The sequence below is a fragment of the Chamaea fasciata genome, unplaced genomic scaffold (assembly GCF_029207755.1).
Source record: "Chamaea fasciata isolate MVZ Bird 193981 ecotype frontalis unplaced genomic scaffold, bChaFas1.0.hap1 SCAF_17, whole genome shotgun sequence".
Classification (NCBI taxonomy): Eukaryota; Metazoa; Chordata; class Aves; order Passeriformes; family Sylviidae; genus Chamaea; species Chamaea fasciata.
Window position 1 is genome coordinate 13,245,371 of NW_027094102.1, and position 21,727 is coordinate 13,267,097.

Below are 21,727 nucleotides of genomic sequence, written 5' to 3' on the forward strand. Positions count from 1 at the left end.
TCAGTCCTTTCAGATGATAATGAAATTTTGTATTTTGAAAGAAAAAAAGTAACAAACAGAAACATTTCTCTCCCTAGCTGAGGCTGTGACTTTGTCCCTTGGTTCTGCCATCACGGTCACTTTGTTCCTTTCATCTTGTAGAGAAGTTTGTCCTTTTGTCCCACTGGGTGGGGGGAATGCCTGGACTGCTTTAAACAGAAGGTTGTAAAGTTTCTTCTGATCTTTCCAGGACCAAGTGAGTCCATAGTGGAGGTGCCCAAGAGGGGAGTGGTGCAGAGAGCGGCTCTGCGCTGAGTTCGGACACTGAGACAGGACCTGTCCTCATTTGCATCTCAGCCTCACATCCCTTATTCTGGCTCCCAAAATCACCATAATCAATCACCACCAATAAACTGGAGTGTGAAAACTTCTAGTTCAGACTGTAAAGAGGAAGCATTGCTGGACATGTTCATCTGCCTCCTCAGCGGTGAGCAGAAAGGAAATTGGATTTATCCTCATTTTACCAGCATTTCCACGTGGCTGTGGCTCTTGGGGACACAGTGGGCTCGGCAGTGCTGGAGAAACATTTGGACTCAATGATCTTAGAGGGCTTTTCCAAGCCAAATGATTCCACAATGAGGCTGGATCCAGGCAGGGAGCTGGTGGCTGTGCGTTCCGAAGTGGAGCATCTGGGCTGTTCCCATGGTTTCAGCACTTTGGGATCAGGTTGCAGGAGTCAAAGCAAGCCCTTGGAGAAAGAAATCAGGGCTGCCATGGGAAGGGATTATGAAGCATTATTTGGTTATTATTGCTGCTGCTTGTCTGGTTCCTGTAGCTGCTGCAGGGTGGGAACGAGCAGCAGCCCAGGGCGGTACCAGCAGGTTGGGTGTGCTACACCTGGAACCACCCATGGGAACAGCCCCAGGCTCTGTGCCAAAATCCCAGCCGTGGTCCCTTTTCCAGCCCCTAAGGGATGTGTGTGTGCAGGTGTCACCCCTCTGGAGGACAGTGACCTCAGCCTGTGGTGCTGGAGTGAAAACCTGAGCACAGAGCTCCCGAGGGACAGCCCCAGATCCCCGGGGGGGGCAGAGGCTGAGTCAAGTCTGTGTCTCATGGATCCCAAGTCAGTCCTTTATTCATTTCATTCCACTGAGCAAGGAATCCCACCATGGAATCCCAGAGTGGTTTGGGTTGGAAGGGACCTTAAAGCCCATCCAGTGCCACCCCCTGCCATGGGAAGTGACCACTTCCACTATCCCAGACTGCTCCAAGCCCCATCCAGCCTGGCCTTGGACACTTCCAGGGATCCAGGGGCAGCCACAGCTGCTCCGGGCACCCTGTGCCTGGGCCTGCCCACAATCCCAGGGACATCTAACACTTAACCCAAATCTTTCCTCTCAGTTTAAAACCATTCCCCTGTGCCCTTTCACTCTGCCTGTGTAAAAAGTTGCTCACTGGAAGGGGCTCTGAGCTCTCCCTGGATCCTTCTGTCCTCCCGGTGAACACCCCCAGCTCTCCCAGCCTGGCTCAGAGCAGAGGGGCATCTTGGAGCATCTTTGTGGGCTCCTCTGGACTCACTCCAGCAGCTCCATGTCCTTGTCCCCTGGACCTGGACACGGCCTCACAGGGGCAGAGGAGACTCAGCTACAGCCCTTGGGTGTAACTCAGTGCTTGAGGCTGTTCTGGCCTCGGGAGAGTTTTGTCCAAGATTCTGGCTGGGATCTTGGGGAGATCTGAGCCAGATTTTGGCAGCAGGATCCTTTAACCCAGCAGTAAACAGTGCATGCCTGCTGCAGATGGTGTCTAACCCATTAGAGAGAGATCCCCTCACTGCTTATTTACCTCTGTCAGAGCTTATGAAAGAAAAGTAAATGCTGTGGGATTAGTCCCCTAATGAATAGACCCGTGTGTGCATGCATGTAGTGCAGCATCTTACAAGTCCATCTCGGTAGTTTTTAGGCCTGAGAATGAAAGTTATAATGAGGAAAATATTGATTTCCCATAAAAGGGCTTTAATCAAATGCCCTGACACCCCAAGGGGGACAGAGCTCTGCTACAACACCAAATTGCACTTCATACACCATCTATTTCTCAAACACTGTACAAATGAGCCTGCCCAGTGGATATATGAGAGTTCCCAGATGTCGTACATCACAGGAACAGGGAGAGCTGTGAGGAGAGCCAGTGCTGCCTGCCTCGGGAAGGGAATGCTCTGGCAAAGCCTCTGGGGAGCTGTGGGCACAGCAGGCTTGTTCTTCCCCTGGGCAGGACCAGGTAGGGTCTAAGAGAGGGGTGTGTGCTCAGCACTTCAGAGTCCTGATGGCCCTGCTTGTCCCTGAGTGAGGGTGTTTGTTTTTCCCTTGGGGCTCTGAGCTCTCCCTGGAGCCTTCTCCCCTCCAGGTGGACACCCCCAGCTCTCCCAGCCTGGAACGTCTGTGGTCTCCTCTGCACTCTCTCCAGCAACTCCACATCCTTCTGATGGTGAGGACCCCAGAACCTGGAATTAAAAGACCTCTCAGGGTCTGGGGTTTGCCCTGTGCCAACACAGGGCCAGAAGGAAGTTCATTGCTGCTCAGATCAGCAAATTTGAAAGGAGCTTCAAGGTGTTGACCCCGAGGTTCACACTTCTCTTGAGGGAGATAACAGAGCAGTGGAGACCCAGATGAAAGCTTTGCCTTCAGGAGCCAGTTCAGGCATTTCTGGGAGCCAGTCAGTCTCAGCAACTTGCATGATAAGCTTGAGTTTTCACTGCTCCCATATCTCCTCCCCACCATCCTCTTCTGCCTCACCTCACCCTACAGTTGGGAAGTTCTTTATTTATGTTTTGGCTTAAATCAAACCGCCTTGGCTGTGTAGCAGGGAGCCAGGAAATATTAGCAGCAGGGAATCAATATTCTGGAGGTGCATTGCTTTGCTTCCTGAGTGCTTATTTATCCTTCCTGGAGGGGGGGAGGCTGTGCAGTGCCTGTGCCTCGTTGTCCTGCCAGGAGCATCCTCCCAGCCCAATATCTCCTTCCAAATGGAGCTGGGTGCCAGGGCTCTTCCAGGAGTTATCTGAGCCACTGTTGATTTGATTAGAGCAGTTTGTCCTTCCCTGCCACACATAATTCCTGTGATGATGGCTCATTTTTCTTGGCTGTAAGTGGAATTGCAGCAAGCAGATCAGTTGTCTGGCTCTCCCCCGCTGATGGATCGTGCTGCTTCCTCGCGGTGCCCGCGCTCGCTGCCTTCGCTCCTCTGCTCCACAGGAAATGCTTCCAGTGCTCTGTAAATCTCACCCAGGGCCTGCAAAGTTTGGGAAGTGCTCTGTCAAGTCACGGTGTCCTGGTTAGTGGAGCCTCCTCTCTGAATCAGCAGCTTTTCTGTGCTCAGGCTGGGGAAGGCTGAGCCCTGCTGGCTCCGGGTGGGATCTATGGGCACACCCCGGGCACATGGAGGGACAGGGGGCACAAAAGCCACCCCCGTGGTCCCAGGGCCACCAGCAACTCCTCTGAGGCGGCCAGAGGCTGCTTGGGAAGCAAGAGAATCACAGAACTGTTTAGTTTGGAAAAGCCTTCTGAGACCATGGAGTCCATCCATTCCACCACAGTCCACCACTGACCCTCGTCCCCAAGTGCCACATCCACAGGGCTTTTGGACACCTCCAGGGATGGGGACTCCACCAGTGCCCTGGGCAGCCTGTCCAGTGCTTGAACACCCTTTCAGTGATGAAATTTTCCCTAATCTCACACCCAAATTTTCCCTGGTACAACTTGAGGCTGTGCTGTCCCCTCCTGTCAGGGAGTTGTGCAGAGCCACAAGGTCCCCCCTGAGCTCCTTTTCTCCAGGCTGAGCCCCTTTCCCAGCTCCCTCAGCCCCTCCTGGGGCTCCAGCCCCTTCCCAGCTCTGTTCCCATCTCTGGACACTCCAGCCCCTCAACGTCTTTGTCATGAGGGGCCCAAAACCATCCCAGGATCTGAGTAAGCAGAGGTGACCAGTGCCCTGGTCCTGCTGGCCACTCTGGCTGATAAATTGGTGACAACCTCAGAAATAAATCAGGAGTAAATTCCAGAAAGCAGCAACATCCACCTCCAAAATTAGGGAATGAAGGAGAACCACATCAGGAGCACTCCAGGGTGTGATTACAGTGATTTTTCTGCAGGAGTGAACCATGGGCTAGATTAGGAAATACAGCCCCCCTCTGCAAGGCACAGAGCAGGTGACCTGAGGGACAGACTGGCTCCAAAGGCCTTATGGTCATGGTCAGGCTGTTGGGACCTGGAAACCCCAGTGGAGCATCCTTGCTTCCCAGCTTCTCCACTTAATGGGTGGGATTCTGGAATTGAATTGAGGCACCGGAAACCACTGGCTTCCATTAAGAGTCCTGATGTGACTTAATTTAACTTTGCACAGGGGTTTTGAAGTGTAAGTACATTAACAGGTTTAATACTCCAGTTCATACCCTCTGGCGTGGCCCTGGTTTTGTTATAGTTTCTGGCATTGCAGGGGAGGCTGAACTACATGAAAATGTGTGTCAGAATTTACACTCTCAGATTGTCAACCATTCACAAGTGTCACAAGGTTAATTACAGAGACCCAAATCCTTCTCACTTTCTCCTTCAGATGCCATGTTACTCCCTACTCTGCACTGAAGTGTCTGGCCTTTGGGTGGATTTTATGAGCAGAAACAGTGTGTGACTCCAGAATAATGTGTGACTCCAGCTCTACTCTGTTCTGGGAGAGATAAGATACATCAAAAATCATCCAAAATAGCTTTTTGCCTGGCCATTACACACCACCCCTCCTTCTCCTGGGACCCTTGGGACCCTGGGCAGAGGAGCCCTGGCATAAGTGACCACCTGGGAGAGTGGAGAACATATTCCAGACCCATAAACTCCTCTTTGGAAAGCCTCCAAGAGCTCTTTCCACCCTTTCCTTCTTACTGGCTCAGTTAAATTTTGGTTTAACCACGGCTGGATGCTAAAGTGGCCCAAGCTGCCACTCAGTGTGGGAGCAGGACAGCCCTCCTAGGGCAGGGACTGAACTGCGTTGCCAGTGCTGAACTAAAACACTGCCCCACGTGTGTGTGCAGATAAAATATCTGCACTTTACTCCTCCTGCAGTGCTCAGCCTACCCCAAAATACAGCTTTTAGTCAATGAACTACTCGTGGAAATGAGCTTCCCAACTCTGCCCTGGCAGTGCTTTACTCATTGTCTTCATAAACCCGTGTGCTCTGCCCTCCTACCACCTTCACTCTCCTCACCTCACTTGTAAAGAAGAGATGCTTTTTGTCTGTGCTGCATCAAATATACATTGGTTCTTCCACATGGGGCGGGCCAACCATTTTACTGGTCAAATAACCTTCCCTCACGATGAAATCTTCCCACCTTTCTGCGGGAGAAAATCCTCACTCCATTCATTTTTAAACATTCCTTGTAAATTAAGACCTTGGTATTTTCTAAAGCCCCTCACTTCCCTGCCTCATCATTTATAAGCTTCTAATCCCTTTAATCTCTCTAGTCAGGAGGCATCCAGGCAGCAGGGAGCTTTGTAAAGGTGTGGAAATCTCCCCAAATTCCTGTGTAATGCCCTCCTGCTCTGCCGTGGCACCTTCCCTGACTGCGAGAGGGGGAGCACGGAAGGCCACTGCCCACAGGGTGGGATGATGATTTCATAAGATGAAAGGGGTCTCTTTCTAAACCCTTTCTCTCCCACCTTCTGGGAGTTTCAGCCCTCTCCACCACGTCCTGGATGGACCATGGCCCTCTTTGGCTGTCTGGCAGCAGCACAGGGCCAGGACACTGCTGCTGAGTTCCTTTGCCACAAGGAGTCACAAACTCGGTGTGAGGAACTCAAGGCACGACCCGTGCAGAGCTTCAAGGTGGCCAAATTGGAGCTTGGCTGAAGTTTTTCCACCTGCACCTATTTAATGCTTGTATTTGCCCATCTCCTCCTCCTTGAGCTCCATTGCATTTCCCTGAGGCTGTAACTGATGTTTTAAATAGAGCGAATAGTGCCATTTCCAGAGGAGTTGTGTTGTCCGGGTGGACAACTGATTCTGAAGAGCAGAAATTAAATGTGATGGTGGTATGAATTGTGTCATCCATGGCTCAGCCATGGAGCTTCTGCTGAAGTCCACTCAGTGGTTTGACAGCGTTGGAGTCATAAAATCATGGCATGGTTTGGGTTGGAAGGCACCTTAAAGCTCATCTCATCCCACCCCTGCCATGGGCAGGGACACCTCCCACTGTCCCAGGCTGCTCCAAGCCCTGTCCAGCCTGGCCTTGGACATTTCCAGGGATCCAGGGGCAGCCACAGCTTCTCTGGGCACCCTTTCAAAGAGAATGGAAAGTAGGTCCTGAGCATCCTTTAAATGGGGAAACTTGTCGTTCAACAGCCAGAGGCACATCCTCAGGTATTTTTCATGAAGAGTCAGAACTACCACGAGCTTTAGCAAGGCAGCTGGACCCCCTGCTTCTGCCAGGATGGCCGGATGCTGGCAAAGGGAGAACTCCTCTGGATGCGAAACTGGAGGGAGACAGCGGCATGTGCATGAGCTGTCATGTGTGTGATAAATTGCTGAATGAATTTATTAAGTCGAATTATCCCTTAATCTGCCCACCCTGTATAAATCAGGCCCCAGGACTGCCCTGAATTCCGTGTTAAAGGAACGTGTAAGTGGTAGCAGGTTTTTTAGGAAGATTATCTGCCTCTCTTTAAAAGCAACAGAGGATCTGTCAGAGCAAGAAGCCTCTCAGGCTGGTTACCCCAGCGTTAGGTGTTTGTACCTGGTTGGTGATGTGACTTTGGCCTCATCCTGCAGCTCCTGGGTGTTGTCGTGGCTCCGTCATGGCACTTGCAGCCCTCAGCCAGGTCTCAGAGTAAATGTTCAGATCTCAGAGGAGGAACACGTGGCCCAAGTCAAACATCTGAAAGGAGTCTCAGTTTGTCGATACCTCTTTATAAGCCCAGCTCGGGATCTTGCTGTAAAACTTGTCCCTCTTGACCGGACAAGACGTGTATTGGCTGTGTAGGGGGTGATTGGCATTAATGATCCTAGGGAAGGTATCTGTAGCAGATATCACTGCCGTCATTGGCATTTACAGGCTGCTTTTCAGGTGATTCACAGCCCTGAGCAAACCTTCATGGCTCCATCTTGAACCCAAGAAGCAACTCACATGGACTGTGGCACAGGGAGGTCGAAGATCAGAGAAAAAGAACGAGAATTTTTCCCAGCTTTCCCATGTAAGGTGTTCTCATGGCTGCTCCAAAGGGGGAGGTTTTCATCTCCTTGTGTGAATGCTCTTCATGCAGAGCCCTCCCAGTCTGAAATGTCCTCCTGAGCTGGCAGCCAGTCACAGAGCCTGTGTGAGCCACAGAGACAGGGAATTCAATAACCCTGGAGGAGGTGACTGCAGGGATATTTCCTCCTCTCTGCTCAGGAGCGAGGGGTCCTCTGGACAGGGAGACAAACACAACTGTTTGGAGTTCTTCCCTCACCCCCTTCACCTGTTTGGTTTTTAACAAAAAAGGGCATTTTTAAAATAAACTCTTTTCTCTTTATCCCTGCTCTGTCTGAGGGACATGGGTTAGGGGTGAGTTTGGCAGTGCTGGGATAAAAGCTGGACTCTATGATCTTAGAGGATATTCCAGCCCAAAGAATCCTTTAAGATTCTGCAGTGTTTGGAATACATTTGCTGTTCTCCACTGCGGAGGCATCACGGGAGTTGTGGCTGATAAAATCAAAGTGAGTTTCACAAAATCCCCTGGCACCAGGAGAAAGTGCTGGTCACCAGTGGGTTCCCAGTACAGGCATTAAATGGGTACCCAGTACTGCCATTATAGAGCCCACCTGCAAAGAACCAAGCAGCTGTCACTGGTTTAACAAAACAAAAGCCACGTGATGGGGTGGGGTTAGGAAAACCCTTCAAAATGGAATTTTCCTCATTTTTCTGTCTCTAACGTTGGCAGTGTGCAGCAATGGGGTCCTAAGCACTAACCACATGTGGCACAGAGGTGTTGGCATGGCTCAGACTCTGGTACAAAATAGAAATGTATAATGTTATAAAACCTCCTGCCTTTCCCAGAAGCAGAGCAGGACCAGGAGTGTCAAAGATTCGTGGGTGTCGTGGCTGTGGGTCCATCAGGGGGGTGATTCCATGCACAGCAGCACCCTGGCAAAGGGGGAGATGAGGGCAAGGCTGAAATCCCACTACAGTGAACCACGAAATTCCATAAACCAGTTTAAATTCCCCATTCAACTTCATCAGCTCCAGCTGATCACCCAGCCAGGGCTGGGCCCCTGGTGTGTGTGTGTGTGTGTGTGGAGGAGCAGGGGGCACAGTTCACAGCAGCTCATTTAGCACTGCAGATGAGCACTCACCAGAGGAAATGAGTTTGGGTTGGCTGCTCAGGGTTTATCCATGAGGGTCAATCACAGATTCCCTGGGGGGTTCATCATCCATCACACTGCAACAAGCCCTGGGCATCTGAGAGCTGAGGCTGAGCCTTCAGCACATGTGGGAAAGGCTCTGGAGCAGGAGCAGCGTGGGGTCTGTGTTCCTGGGGGATGGAAATAACACAAGCAGACTCATCCAAGCAGGGCAGGGGGAACTCAAGGTTATGAAAATGAAATCATTCTTCTTCTGCTGCTTTCCCAGTGACTGCTACTGTTAAAATGAATAATTGTGGAGCAGCCGTGTCCAGACAGATCTGTTTCTGCTCACAGCTCTCTGTGACAGTCAAAGATGCCCTGCACAGCCAGAAAAGCAAACAGAGCTGGAAGTCACGCTGCCTTGGGTGAGCCCCAAGGGGTCTGTGCATCAGTGGTGGAAGGCTCAGAAGAAAACAGGGTTAACCCCATTTTAATAGGATAAATTCCTGCCTGCTTCCATGTGAGGGTGAAGGAAGGATGATCAACTTTTGGGCATGGGGATGTCAGGCACACACAGTGCAGTTAGGGGCCGTTCTTTGTCACCTCTACTGCTGTCACAGGCAGGGTTGGGTGGTGGCTACTGCCAGATGCAAGCCAGAGCTCATCACACTGCTCTGGTCCATGGTGGCAGCCCCAGAGCTGCAGTGCCACATCCCTGCTCTGCTGTGGCTCCCCAGGGACACCTCAGAGGGCTCTGGGAGAGGAAATCCTGGAGAGAAACTTGTCTCAAAGGTTTTAGTGGCGGGTTTTGTTGCCTGGAAAAGCAAGGTTTGCCATTGTGAGTGCTCTTCACCAGGCCCAACAAATAAAAGCCAACCAGGAAATGTCCAGCCCCTCTCCCAGAGGCGGCTGAGTGTGACGAGGGCCAAATTGCCCTTTAATGTGATCTGACTGATTTTATAAGCTGTTGTGTTAACAAGAAGCTCTCCAGTGTCCCCTGGCATCACCCAGGCAGTTGGTGCCCTTCCCCAGTGGCACTGGGAGAGGCTAGGAGGCTCCAGCTTCGTGTGTAACCCCCACACTGGGGCTGAGCCTGGGAGAGGGTTAGAGAAAGGATCTGCAGAGACCTGGAGGGCTTCCACCTTCCTGCCAGGACCCAGGGGCCAGCAGCCCGTGGTGTTTGGGGCCTGATGTGAGTGGGAGCAGGAGGAGAGCCTGCCTGCCGTGGGGGAGCTGCTCAGCATCCCATGGGAAGGGCAGAGTTGAGCATCCCGTGTGGGTGAGGAGTTGCAGGGTCCCCACAGAACCTGCCCTGCCATGGAATTTTGGCCTTACCAGGATGATCTGTGGGGAGCCACCTCCGTCCCAGAGCAGAGCCAGAAAGGTCCTGCACCCCCAGAGCTGTGTACAGCGCCAGCTGCTCTCCCAGCAAGCACTGCTCATCATCTTCATCAGGAGCATCTTCCCTGCGTGGGGGATGCTCCCAGTGCCCTCAGCTCCTGCAGCCCTTCAGCCACATCTCCTGCTTGGGACATGTTCCATCCACCTCCCCAAAGCTGGGCCCAGGGCTTGGCTCACACTGATAAAGCCATGTGTGGCTGGTCCCTGAGCCTGGGGCTGTGGCAGGGACCTGCCAGCCCTGAGGAATGGTCCCAGCAGCTGGGAGGACATCTGTGGAGCTCTTTGTTTATGGATTCCGAGGGTCCCTGGTAATTGGAACGCAGCAACTCCTCACACATAACAGATGAGGTGCTGGTGGAGAGGATTTGGCATTGCTTCACTCCCCTGCAGCAAGAAGGGCTCGTAAGTCACAGCTGACAAATCTGCTGATGACTTTTAAACTTCATTTACAGAAAAGAATGACCGTAATCAACAAACGATGGGCTACTAATCTTGCTGTTTTATTAGAGGGGGTCTGTGTCTTCAGCCCCTTCCGTGGGAGCTGGGTGCTGTCCCCAGGCAGGGATGGCAGGGAGTGAAGGGATGAAAGCAGCATCAGCAGGGAGTCCCAGGAACCCCCCAGCCCTGACCCATCACCCTGACATCCATGACTGGCACGATGCTGATGGAGCACGAGAGCAGCAGATGACTGCTTTGATCTCAGCTTTGGCCCAGAGCCCACGTGGGAGGGAAATCCTCGGAGCATCAGTCCCCCAGGGGAGCACAGCACCCTGTGCAAAACCAGGCTTGGCTTTAGTCCTCACATCCGTGTGCAGCTGGAGAGGCAAAGGCCGGTAGATCAGGAGCAGGATTTGTTATTTTTCAGGAGGAAAAGGAATGGCTGCCACCACAGGCCTTGCTGTAGTTGGCCCCTCAAGCAGCTCAGGTCCCCCTGTCTCACCTGAGATGTTCCCTGGAGAGAAGGTGCCTCCCCAATCTCTGTGGAGCCTCGGAGGTGGCATTTAGACAAGCAAACCTCAGCAAATCCAACCAGAAATGAAGTGGGAGCCACCACATCCCAGCCACTCCACAGAGATTTGTGTCTTAATTGGTCACATCATTCTGCATATTAGAAGTGTCTGAAATAATTGTGAAAAGCAATCAGCTGGTAATTAACTCAGAGAAAAGAAAGGACCGTGGCAGAACCCTCAGCTGGTGAAGGTTCTCAGTGAGGCACCCTGAGGCTCCTCATGGCTTGTCCTGACCCCCTGCCACAAGCCCAAGTCTCTGGGAGCACCTCTGTGACCTTGGTGGTACCCACGTGTCTTTGATTTGGAAAGACAAGTGTCTGCCAGGGAAAGCCAGAGATTCCCTTGGAACGGAGAATGTAAACCCCCTTCCTCCAAATTATTATCATTTTGAAATTAACAAGGCTCTCAGGCAAAGATATGGGAATAGGAATAACAATTCTTTACTAAGAACTTTAATTTTATTAAAAATAAAAATTTAGTAGTACAAAAAAGCAAACAAACAAAAAAGAAACCACTGACAGAGTCAGAACACAGCCTGACACGCTGTTGCTCAGGGTGTTGGTGTCAGTCCAACCAAGTCCTCCTGCAGTGACAGATGTGGTTCTGTCGGAGCAATGATCCTGGAGAAGGGTGCAGTTTTCCTCTGAAGGTCCAGTGGTGCTGAGATGGGTCTGGTCTCCCTCTGGGAATCCAGTGCACACAGGCTGTGCTGGTGTTCTGAATGCCAGGTTTGATCCAGGCAGGAATGCTGGGCTCCTCCCCCTGGGTGGAGCATCTCCCAGTGGGATGATGGGATTGTATCAGCCCTGCAGTGAGCCTGGATGGCCCATGGACAGCAGATATCCCCTGGAGGGAGGATGGGTCCTGGAAGAGATAAAGAACCCTGCCCCAGCTGGTTTGAACAGCTGGTGATAGAATACAGACTGATGGTTACATCTTGCATTGCAGCCCAAGACACCGTGACAGGGAGCCCTTCAGCAGGTGGGAGGACAGTCAGGTGGTTTTCTCTGCAGGAGAACATGGACAGGCTTTTTGAAGGATCAGACTGGTCTGTGTCCCTGGGACCCCTTTGATCCGGGTGGTGACTGTCCTGCTATCCTCAGCTCAGGATTTTGCCAAGTCTGATATCTGGGGCTGTGCTAAGATCCCCAGGGACAGGGAATCCCTGATTCCTGCTCAGTCACTCACGGAGCAGCCATCGCCCTCGTGGTCTGGCAGAGGTGAGCAGGACCAGTCTGGCTGGGAAGAGCAGCACTGGCGTGCTAAAGCAGCTGTGGCAGCACAATGCAGGACCCCTGCTTAGAAGACAAGATTAATGCTTGGACTTGGATGATCTTAAACGTCTTTTTCAACCATAATGATTTAAGAGACCAGTGGAGCTCCAAAAGGGGATTCCATCAGTGAAGCTCCACCTCCAGCAGCTCCTCTCTGGGACCTGGGTGGCCCTGGAGGGGGTTAAATTAAATTATTTGGCAGCACGAAATGGGGGCCTTCCTGGAGCTCAGATTTTCCCTCTAGTTCAGCATTTTCCTGTGGTGAGAGTTCCACATGTCCTTCCCACAGGAACCTGCATCACAGCCTGGGAAGAGGGGGATGTGGCCCAGCTCTGGAGCCTGGGAGAGCTCCTGGACAGAGGGATTTGTGTGAGGAGGAGAGCCCTGGCCTCATGGATGGGGACAGGGGATGCTGAAAGCAGCGGCAGCAATGCCAGTTCACTATCAGCATAGAAACTTCCCAAAAACTTCCCTTGGTTTTCCCCAGAAATGAATAAATCATTTGCTGTTAAAACAACAGTTGGGCTGGTGAGGGGATGTTCATTAAGGAACATCAGAACCCGTGTGAGTGGGAGAGGGGGGATGGAAACCTTGTGTTTCTCGGTTAGGCTGGGAATGATAAAGAATTAAAGAATAATTCTCAAGAAATTAGTCATGGCCAGCCATTAATGAGCATCTCGGTAACACGCTAATGAGCTGGCTTCAGCTGCCTGTAAAAAAGGCCTTTAATTAGATTAGTGCATGTAGCATTGTCCAGTGGTAGGTAATCAGCAGGTTTTGCACTGGTGGGATTACAGCTGACATTCTATTTAATTGCTGTTTCCTTTTCATTTTTTTTTCTCTTCTTCTTCTTTTTTTTTTTTATTTTTTCCCTTTTGAAGAGTCTTTCCTCCAAAGCATTTTGTTTCTGTTCTCGAACAGAACCTAAATGTTGTCCATGGAATTTTGCATCTGAAAAGGCTGCCAGACCGGGCTTATCTGATTCAATTGACCTTTAAAATTTATTTTGCTGCTGTCAAAAAAGAATGTTGGTCTGTTCACGAGAGATTTCTGAGATGATTGGAAGCAGAGACTCCTGAAAACTCTACTTGTTGCATATTCTGCAATCAAAGGATGCTCCTGTTTGGGGAGGGAGGGCTTCTAGGAGAAAAGTGCCCTAATTTAAAATACATTTTCATGGAGAAAATGCTTTCAAAGACAAAACTTCAGCCTTGTCAAGCAGATGGAGATGGTGGCTGCCCCATCCCTGGGAATATTCAAGGCCAGGTTGGACTTGGAGCAGCCTGGGATAGTGGAAGGTGTCGCTGCCCGTGGCAGGGTGTGGTACAACTCAAATCTTTAAAGGTCCCTTCCAACCCAAACTATTCCATGATTCTTTGGGGTAAAACACTGTCTCCAAAGAGGATGCAGATGGGCAGCTCTAGGGTGAGTCCAGAGCTGTGCAGCGTTTGGGGCAGCCCCAGATGTGTGGAGACAAGGCAGGGTGAGGAGCAGGGGCTGCTTGGACAGCTCTCACTGTCCAGCTCTAGGTCATCCTTTATCACACTTATTAGGGAGGATTTAATGCTCTAATGAATAGATTTTTAAACTTCTAGAGGCATAAATAATACATAGGACAGATGGTAATGAGCCACAGCTATAAACTGAATGCTGACCTGATAGACTTTGTGACTATTGTACCTTTAACAGCTGATTAACTGCTTATTTAAACAGCTATTGATTATTTATGGCTCCGTTGTGGAGGATTTCAGAAATTCAAACCAGAGCCAGCTTTTCAAAGGATTGGCAGGATTTCTGCAGTTTGAAATGACTTGTTTTAATTAAAAATTGAAAGAGGCTCTTTGCATAGCAGGAGGAAGACTGGGGGAGAGCCAGTCGTGTCCCCAGTGTCCGGGCACAGCCCTGCCTCACCAGGAGTGAATCCCACATTTGTGGGGACATCACTGCAAACAAGAGGGGTTAAAGGAGCTGCTCCTGCCACTGGCACAGGGGCAGCAGCCCAGGTGACACCAGCCCAGGTGCCTGGTGACGCCGTGCTGGAGCAGCTCCAGGCCAGGATGCTCCCAGTGCCAATTCCCCGTGCGTCAGCTGTGGCAGGATCAGGATCAGGGGCTGCAGCCACCCCTCCTGCAGAGCCACATCTGCCACGGGCTCTGGGGCAGGCTGGATTATTGCTGACGTCCTGCAGGACGTGCCCATATCTGCCAGACCTGGCTCCTTGCTCTCCCCTTGTGTTTGCAGACCGAGTTTGGGATGGTGCAGCGTCCAGCTGAGCGTGGGGAAGGGGAACAGAGTGGGGAGCAGCTGCCCCATCTCCCACCCCATAAACTGGGTGGGGCAGGCAGTGGGGTCAGGTTGTAAACAGGGATGGGAGCCCCAGTTCCCTGGGGGTATCCAGGTGCTTGCAGAGGCAGGGATGTCTGGGAATGTCTGGGAGCTGTGCCATGACCAGGGGGTGCAGAGGCATCACTGCCCCTGGCCCTGGGGCTGTCCCCGGCCTGAGGAGGGACAGCTGACCCTGCAGGCCAGGTGTGAGCACAGCGTTTCATCCTGCCAGGGAAAACAGGGCTGGCAACTGGGCTGCACCTGAGCCTGCCTGCTCAGGAGGGGAACCTGTGGCCCTGGGCAGGACGTGGGGGTGCACGGGGGCTGCAGGGCTGCATTGGTGCCTTCTGCATCTCTGCTGCAGCCACACAGCCCTGATGGGGTGGGCTGGCCATGGAGAGGGGGTGGGGGACAGCCAGGGGTCCCCAGGAGGGCAGGGACTGCCACTGACAGCCTGAGCCTGGACAGGCGGGATGCTGATGGCCTCAAGTAGTGCCACAGGAGGTTTAGCTTGGATGTTGGGGAACAATTCCTCATGGAAAGGAACAGGCTGCCCAGGGCAGGGGCAGAGTCACCATTCCTGTAAGTGATCAGAAAACCTGTGGCTGTGGCACCTGGGGATATGGTTTAGGTGAAGCTGGGCCTGGTGGCAGTGCTGGGGGGATGCTTGGACCTGATGATCTCAGAGGTCTTTTCCAGTCTTGGTGATTCCATGGTGTGCAAGGTGGGGAAGTGTTGGGAAAAATTCACAAGCCCTGTAGAAGGAGCCCCTTGTCCGGTGGGAGAGGGGACAGCCCAGAGTGGCACTTCAGGGACCCAAGGACCTGCTCTGCCTGCAGTGAAAGGATCCTCCCTCACTGGCATGTGCTTGGTTGCACTTACAGGGTTTGCAAAGGGACCCCACAACTTCACAGTCAGCTCCTGCCGAGCTCATCTCCAGCTTTCCAGCCCTCCCAGCTCTCAGCACAGCAAATACTCCCCCAAAAGACAGCCCTGGGTCTGCAGAACCAGTCTAATAATTGTGGCATCTTTGTCTGCCACCGTTTTTAATAACATCCCGGTCCTTTAACACTCATGTTTGGGAGGATTAAAGCTGTTTTCCCCAGAATACCCAAGCACTGGTTGCCTCCCCGTTTATTCTGTTTCTTGGAGCACACAGCAGTGAGCAGGATCTTCCTGCTCTCTGTGGGGAGGGCCGAGCCCTCCAGGTTTGTGTGCAGGACTTGCTGGGGAATCAGGAGTTATTGAAAAGAGTGCAGGGTTTGTGTTGGATATTAAACCAACACTTCCCAGCTCAGCTGTCGTGTTTGGGGACTCGCTAGGAAATTACTCAGGGCTCTCCAGGGAGGAATGATTGGCACTGGAGGTGGCAGGGACTGTGCTTCCCAGGGCTTGTGCAGCTCTGTGCTGCCGATGGAGCTGGGCAGGGCAATCCCCTGTCTCACAGCTGGCTGTGGTTTCTTTTTTTTTTCAAAACTGCCTTTTTTCAGCTTAAAGAAAAAAAAAAAAAACCCAAAACAAAACAGGAGCAGGTTGGCCAGAGCAGCTGTGGCTGCCCCTGGATCCCTGGCAGTGTCCAAGGCCAGGTTGGACAGGGCTTGGAGCAGCCTGGGATAGTGGGAGGTGTCCCTGCCCGTGGCTGGGGGTTGCACGGGATGATTTTTAAGGTCCCTTCCAACCCAACCATTCTGTGATTCTCCTAAACCCCTCAGAGCCAAGGAGAATCTCGGTGGCTGCCCAAAGTGAGATCCTCCCTGTGGGACAGCCGTGCCAATTTGTTGTAGGGAACGTTAACTGCCCAGGCCGTCCCTAAAACTCATCTTTCTGGCTGCTTGCAAGAAAGTGCAAATCACTCCTGTGGTGGATCTTTGTCTTCCAGTGAAATGCTGCTGATTTAGCCTTTAAGTTCATAGAAACAGAATGGTTTGGGTTGGATGGACCTTGGAGCTCATCTCAATCCAGCCCCTGCCATGGGCAGGGACACCTTCCCCTGTCCCAGGCTGCTCCAAGGCACATCCAGCCTGGCCTGGGACACTTCCAGGGTGCCACAGCTGCTCTGGGCACCCTGTGCCAGGGCCTGCCCACCCTGACAGGGAAGGATTTCTTCCTCATATCTAACCAAAATTTACCCTCTTTCATTTTAAAACCGTACCCATGTCCTGTCACAACAGAGTTTTGTCCTCATCAAGTTGAGAAATTTTCTGCGCTGCTCCCTTGCAAGTGGCAAGAAAGATGTTTGGACGTGAAAGGTTTGGAATGAAAGCAGCAAGGGCAACCTCTGGAAAGCAATGAGGTCAAGGCTGAGGTTTGCCCTGCGCAGGAGGATCTGAGGTGGTTAAAAAGACCTGAACAAGGTGCACCCCACTCCCACTGGAGCTCCACAGGCTGGATCATCCATCCATGCTGGCAAGACAAAGGTTGCTGGTGCTTTTCCCAATACCCCACATGCCAAATTTGCCCCAAAGCTGGCAGGCACCAGGCTTGTCCCTGTGCCCCGTGCAGGATGTGTGCTTTTGTCAAACCTCCAAGCTGGAAAAACGTGTGACTGGTGTTACTGGGTGGAGATGTGGGCAGGATAGAAAACCACATCTCCCCTCCCGTGAGCAAATGTGATGAGAGGGGGAGAAGAGCCCGGCTGCTGCCGTCACAGTGACACAAGGAGCTCCTGCAGGACACCTGCGTTTGCTTTTTGCTTTCCCTTCCCCTGCCAGGACACTTCGTCACTCCCCCGGGGCCCTGGGGTTTGCAGCCACCTGGCTCTCAATTAACCAGCTAATCTGGGAAACAAGGCACTGAGAGCAGGGAGGGGACAGCTTACCAGCACACCAGTGCCAGCCTTGGCCTGTTCCTGTGGAATTGCAGGATTTTTAAGGGATTCCTGCACGTTGGCAGTAGCAGCAGGGACAGTGTGTGACATTGCTGCCAGGTGTGCTGTCACAGGAAGAGGGGAGGAGCAGAGGCAGGGAGAGGAGTCTATGGACATCCATCCCTTCCCAGCATGGAACAGGGGCATGTGCAGGTGGGCACAGCCTGTCCCGGGCTGTGGGAGCTCACTGGGACCCCGGAGTGCTCCTCACCACCCCTCAGAAATGGCACGGGGGATCCTCCAATTTCTGGGGTGCAAAGCTCAGTTAATCCCTGTTGTATTTTCTTCTCACCTGGCAGTGGCATACAGGTGTCCTTGTGCCCAGAAGGATGAACCCCTGGAGAATTTTGGGTAAATCCCAGGCTCCAGGGGTGTGTGGAGGGTCAGGTTGCAGGGCTGGTGGTCAGAGGGTGCTGGAGAGCCCAGCCTGGGTGCAGAGGGTGTCCCCAGCTGCTCCTGGGGTCACCGTGGTGTGGCCTCACTGCTGTGCCCGGCAGACTCACAGGGGCTCGCCCTGTGCGGAGGGGATGGCACAGGCAGGAGGGAGGGAAGGAAGGAAGCAAGGGAGGGAGGAGGTTTAATTAGATACTAGGAAGGAATTGTTCCCTGTGAGGGTGGGGGGGGGCCCTGGCACAGGGTGCCCAGAGCAGCTGGGGCTGCCCCTGGATCCCGGGAAGTGCCCAAGGCCAGGCTGGATGGAGCTTGGATCACCCTGGGACAGTGGAAGATGTCCCTGCCCGTGGCTGGGGGTGCAGTGGGATGGGCTTTAAGGTCCCTTCCACCTCAAGTGATTCTGTGATTCTAGGAAGGGTAGAAAGAAGGAAGGAAGTGTAGAAGGAGAAATCTTACTCCTGGCCTTACATCCTTAAATCTCCTTGTGTCTTTGGGGGCATTTGGGACTGGGAGTGCTACTGCAATATCTCTGGAGGCTTTGGTGAGGCTAGGGGCACACACCCCTCCACCCCAGACCTCTCCTGTCTGGACCTCAGTTTCCCTTGCAGAAAACAGGGATAGTCCTCATACTCTGTCCTTGATGTTCTCTGGGGTCCTGGAGGTGAAAAACCCCCTTTACACGTTTGTTTATTCATGTCCAAGTATTATTCCTTGTTGCCTTTGTCTTTTCTCTTTTCCAGCTCTAGTCCATCTTGTGGCAGTTGTGGGATGGGGGATGAGAGCTGGAATCAGAGCTGTGGAAATGCACCTGCTGATGCCAGCAATGGTTACTGGAATATCCTGGGATTACCAGGAATGTGTGTGTGTGTGCTGTGGGGGTGTTTCTGTCCAGACACATCACCGAGTTCTGACTCAGCCCTGCTGGATGTTCCATGGTGTATCCAAGTGCTGGTGGCTGCAGAAGCCCCTCTCCTCCCCAGCTGTGGAGCTGTGCTGTTTCCCAGCTGATGGCTGTGCTGGATTTCACCTGGACACACATTTCCTGCTGGACTGCAGGGAGGGGGAGTATGGAATATTAACAGCCATAGTTAAAACGCCTTTTTCCAATTGTTACAGTCAGGAGGCCAGTAAGCGGTGCCAGGTGACTGCTGCGTTTAAGAAGAAATCCCAAAAGAGTGGGCCAGAGGAGAAAGGGAGGCTGATCTCTCCAGGGAATGCCTGGCTGGTGTGTGCAGTGCTCAGGGGGTTGTGAGACAGCAGTGATGGGGCCCAAGCCCTCCAGGCGTTCCCCAGCCTTGGCCTTCCCTTCTCCCTGCTGCCAAATCCCTGCTGCCTGCCCGGACAGGGCCAGCAGAGCGTGGGCAGATGGCCCTGGAGAGCTCCCATCTGCAGACATGGTCCCACTGCCTCCCTCCCCAGCGTGGCCATCACCTTCCCTGACCTTGGCTTGGCCATCTGGTGGCCCTGTCCCATCTCCCATCAGCCCAGGCACATCCCCTGCCCAGACCTGCTGTGTCCCGAGGTGACACTGGGCATTCCCAGGGTGGAGCTCCCCACTCCATCAGTGTCCCTGCAGTGCAGGGTGTGTTTCCCACAGGTGAGGCTTTGTAAAGCCCTCCCACAGGGCTGCAAGGTGCCCATCCCATGTCCAGCTGTATGGCATTGCTGGGACCCAGCCTCCCAGGTGGGCAGGAGAGGACACAGCACAGGAACAAGCCCAGCACGTGCTGCTCCAGCTGCAGGAAGCGTGGGGAAGGTCACGGGGGCCAGACAAGGAGGGGGTGAGTGGGGGTGGGCAGCAGGGACCCTGGGGAGGCACAGATTCCCATTTTCCAACCTCCCCAAGTCCATGGCAGCCAAAATCTTCATCTTGGGAGAAACCTTAGGAGATGTCCTTCTCCCAGTGAAGATCCATCTGGTACATTCCTGCCCACACCTCAGCTTCATCCAGATCTTTTTTTTTTGATAGCAAACCCACATGGGGAAGGGTCCATTGACAGCTGCAGAGCTGGCTCGCGTGGCACCTGCTGAGAGCCCATGGAATTTGGGGGAAAACACAGTTTTATACCCCCACATCCCACCTGAATCCTGCAGCCAGCCTCTTCCAGCCCAGGTACAGAGGCAGCTTAACCCACATCCCTCCTCCACAGCCCTAAGGAGCTCAGCCCCTGATGGAATTGGGGTTTGCAGCTGCAAACAGCTGGGCAGAGCTTCAGGCTCCTGTAAATAATACCTGACTGGGCTGGTCAGTCCTTGGCCTTTGCCTGATTTGGGACTGGGGGGTAGCAGCAGTGAAGCTCTTCAGTGCTGGAGTGTGAAAGCAGAGCCAGGGGTGTGTTTGATGTGGGTGCTGTGTCTGATTTTGAGCAAGAGAACATTCCTCAGCAGTGCCTTCAGCAGGCCCAGCCTGGAAATTTGACCAAGCTACTTCGTTTGTGTGGCAAAGCGACGTGGTTGGTGTCTGCCCTAACTTCAGGAAGGCTTTGGACAGGGTCCTGCAGCACCCTGGCATCCAGGTGGGATCCAGGCCTTAGGGCAGTGCAAGCTGGATGGTGGGTTCCAAGGATGGGGAGAAGGGCTCAGACTCTGCCCAGGGACCAGGGGAATTTCTGTGAGGTCTGGGGCAAGGAGGGCCATGGGTGGATAGAAGATGGGTTGGAGACTTACCTAGACTCCACCGGATGAGGATGGAAAAGTGGGAGTGCATCCTGTAGAGGGGAAGCAGCTTAGAGGGACCAAGGGTGTCCCTGTGCCATGGCCTGGGGTGGGGGAAAGAGGTGCCAGGGCAGGCTGGCTCTGAAACAAGAGAATACAGGCTTCAGGAGCTGGAGACTCCAGCAGTCAGCAGGTGTAAAGCCACGTGCTGGAGTCACCTGTGTGACATTGCTGAATCCCCAGGGACAGGAGGGCTGTTTGTGGGTTCAGTGCAGGTCTGATGTGTCCTCGGGGCAGCAAGGCCACCCTGGGCCACCTGCCTGCAGACACCCCAAAGTGTGCAGGCTCTCTGAAGGTCCTGCACAGCCTCAGCCACTCCCAGCACGTTCAGGATGGAGATTCCCTGGGCACTGGCCACCCTGGAGCAGCCTCCAGCTGGGCTTGGTGCAGATCCTCGGGATTTCTGTGAAATGAGCCCTCGAGGCTTAAGCTGGGTAGCCAGAGTGACCAAAGAGCTGGAAAACGCCTCCTTTTCTCCCCATCTCCACCAGTTTCCTTTGGGAACCTCTTCCAGGTGGCACTGCAGAAATAAGTTCAAATAGAGAGCATTAAACAAGGGCTGATGTAGGGTGGAAGTTGGAGCACCACTTACCAAAGGTTGAGAATTGAATTCACTTAGATTCCTTTAAAAGTCCTGTCCTTTGGCTATTTCTCCCGGTGTTTTTAGGAAAACTCTGCCTGCCAGGAATTGGTTTTAAAGTAATAAAACAAGAGTCTGTGGCTCTTTCAGTCTGTAAGCGTGAAAGGGAAAATATGAGCCAGACTCAGGCAAAGTCTAACTTTTTTTTTTTTTTTTTTTTTTTTTTAATGATTGGATTTAACAGGAAGATTATTTCCAGCCTCAGTGGCAGGTTAATGGAGTCGCAGGAGTTGGAGCCAGAGAAGATTTATTGTGGAGCCACATCCTCAGAGAGGCTCAGACTTGCCAGGTGTCTCCAGTGCTTTGTGTGGTCTGGCTTTAAGTGGCGAGAGGGATGGAGTGTGCAGCTCTTTGTGCTCCCGGCTGGGAAGGTGGTGTGTCCCTGGCAGGTGGGACAGAGCCCACGGCTGCGGGGTTGTTCCAGCATCCTGTGGCTCCTGGGTCAGGCTGCAAACACCCTCTGCCTGTGGGGATGGGGCAGTCTCCTCCCATGTCCCTGTCCTGGACTGGAATCTCAGATCCTGGGGTTTGGAGCAGTGCTGCTGAGCCCTAACACAGGCTGGTCTGTGTGGGACTGTGGCAGGAGCAGATCCTGAGGGAGCTCAGAAGGGAAAACATGCACCCCTGAGGAGCCAAAACGGGGCTCCCCTGGCGAAGGGTGAGATGGCTGTGAGGATGTTCTCCCCTCTAACAGAGGAGAGAGAAGCAACCAGAGATTTCGTGTCCTGTAGGGGATCTCTGTGCAGGAGAGCACAAGAAAGAAGCAGGA

At 52.9% G+C, this 21,727-nt stretch overlaps 1 protein-coding gene across 4 annotated transcripts in view; it reads left to right on the top strand.

Annotated features, from left to right (window-relative positions):
* RALY (RALY heterogeneous nuclear ribonucleoprotein) overlaps positions 1-21,727 on the top strand; it is a 114,283-nt gene that overhangs the window by 72,591 nt on the left and 19,965 nt on the right. The window contains exons 1-2 of one of the 4 annotated variants that reach the window (XM_066198861.1): positions 19,878-20,119; positions 21,143-21,247. The exons of 2 other annotated variants lie outside the window; for them this stretch is intronic. The gene's annotated coding sequence lies outside the window, so the exon portion shown is untranslated. Of the gene's footprint in view, positions 1-19,877; positions 20,120-21,075; positions 21,248-21,727 lie in introns of those variants that run through there. One more of the 4 variants, XM_066198860.1, reaches the window with a different exon arrangement.